Source organism: Cnephaeus nilssonii (assembly GCF_951640355.1).
Source record: "Cnephaeus nilssonii genome assembly, chromosome: 11".
NCBI classification, from domain to species: Eukaryota; Metazoa; Chordata; class Mammalia; order Chiroptera; family Vespertilionidae; genus Cnephaeus; species Cnephaeus nilssonii.
This window is the reverse complement of record NC_137082.1, coordinates 25,475,623-25,478,199: the sequence shown is the minus strand read 5'-3', so window position 1 is coordinate 25,478,199 and position 2,577 is coordinate 25,475,623.

Genomic DNA, 2,577 nt, shown 5'->3' with positions numbered 1-2,577 from the left:
AAGAAATGGCAAGGATCAAGGTCTAAAGACAGAAAAATGCCTAGTATCTTATTGATCTATTTAGAACAGTATCTGATAAATACCCATAAATGTTTGTTTATATAATGTACCTCAACCACCAATAATGGATGAATCCTTATAAAACATTATGATTACAAAGTATTTTAATTTCATGCACATGGTGGACAATAGTGACTCCTGGAAGTAACAAAGTCTATCAGAAAACCTTACTGTGCATCTGTGATGTTCCAGACCTTCTGATAGGTGTTGGGGAGATATATAAATTTAATTCGGAGTTGTCCTTAAAGAGTTCTCAACTAGCAGGGAAAACAGAAAATTAACCACGGTATAATGTTATAAACATATAGCCGGAGATGTGGTGAACTGTATTATTATAGCCACATAAAAAGGAGCAATATCTGTTTTCAAGGTCTATTTCCAATTTCATCCTCTTGGAGGGAAGAAATATGCAGCCTTGAGCAGCACTTGGGTTAACTACTAGGCTGTGAGAAGTACACCTACCATATAGTTTTCAGATCCAGAGACTATATTTTAATCATTCCCACCACAAAAAAATAAATTATAATTATGTGACATATTAGAGGTGCTGACCATCACTACAATGGCAATCATACTACAATATATAAATGTATCAAATCAACATCTTATACATCTTCAATTTACATAATGTTACATGTCAAATATATTACAATTAAAATAAATAAATAAATAAGTAAATAAATAAATAAATAAATAAATAAATAAATAAATAAAATGTGTCTACCAGAATAGTTTAACTTATAATTGTGGTTTGCATTATATTTCTATTGGACAGTGCTGCTGTTGAGATTTCTAGGAAAGCAGACCATTCATTTGGCATTGTGATTCTCACACTGTGATCCCCTCAGACCAGAAGCATCAGCATTATTTGCGGGGGGGGGGGGGGGGGGGGAGATCAGGATCAGGATCAGGATCAGGTTTACTAAATTGCTAAGTGATTTAAAATATTAGTTTTCATGTATAAAATGTTTTTTTAAAAAAAATAGGTTTAAATATTGAAGCAAGATTGTTGTGCCCTGAAATGTGGGGCAGGTTGAAAGGGAAGTGAGATAATTAGTTTCCCATTGTGGTTTAAAAGGAAGGATTGAGGAACTTGACCTTATAAGTTAACATTTCTTAAACTTTATTCTGTCTATTTGATTCTAAGTCTGCACCACACCCTATGTGGTAGGCATTATTATTCACTTCATTTTACAGATAAGGAAACTGAGCCAGCAAGGTTATTAGCTGGTCAAGGCCTCACTGGCTGAAGCCAGAATGAATCAGGCTACAGAGCCCAGAGGCCTTAACCATTGTACCACTCTCTTGCATACAGCTCAGGAGGTATCTGAGCTCATCTGTAAGAGTGGGTATTTCTCCATTAGTTATTTCCCGGTTGCTGTTAGAATCACCTATGGACACTTCAAAAATGTACTGCTGCCTGGGCTGCACCAACTGGAGATTCTAATGTCATTGGTGTGAAGTGGGTCCAGGTGTGATAAGAGATCCCCTAGGACCTCCCCAAACAACTTCCATCTGACAGATGATGAAGATGAGGCTGGGAAACGCACAGTGGGACAAGGCGGCAGTGGCTAAGGTCAGGCTCTATAAATTAGGCCAGGGCTTCTCCAACGTAGAGGCACCCCCCCACCCCCCCACCCCCCAGGAAAACCATTTTAAATGCAGATTCTGATTCGGCAGGGCTGCTGCGTGTGCCCTGAGGCTCTGTAGGATCCAAGAGAAGATGTGCTACTGTCCAAGGACCACACTTTGGTCTTTGGGTTGTGCTTGGTCTAGATGCCCTGACCCATGTGACGCTGTCTTGGCTCCCTAGAGAGTGGTGACTTTCCCAGCAGCTGGGATGAGTGTGGGAAGGGGTTGGGGTACTTTGCCCAGGGGCAAAGATTGGGTTTCCGGATAGCACAGACCTGATCCCCTGAGCGTCCTCCCAGGCCCAGCCCAGGGTGAATGCCTGGAGCAGAGTGGGAGTTCAGTTGCTGAGAAAACTTCAGGAGCTGAAAGAAAACACACACACACCTCACAATTATGACCCAGTCCTTCTCTCATCCAAGCCTAGCCTCGCGCCTGGCTTCCTCTCCCGCTCCCACTCCCGCCTGAGGGGCCAGGACAGGGACAAGCTACTTTGCCCGCCCCAGGACCTCCTGGCTTTCTAGGCCACGCTGGAGGGTCGGACAGCGAGGTGCAAGCGTTGCAATGTGCACTTCCCACCCACTTTTCTACAACATCCTTCACCGCCATTGGGACTCTCAACTGCAGTCCCGCTGACTTCCTCTCATGCTCCCCGCCCGCGAGAATCAAGACCTTAGCTGGGCCCGGAATGGAGGCTTTTTGCTCCCTGCACTGCGGCTTTCACCCTTCCCCTCCACCCCCGCCCAGGGCTCTTCCCAGGCGCGTGGAGGGCGAGTCCTGTCCTCTCAGCCTCCCCGGGGAAAGGATGTCCACAGCGCCGCGCGGCGGGACGCCGAAGCGCGGGGATAGGAGGCGGTGCGCCGCCAGGAGCCCCCGGGACCGCGCAGC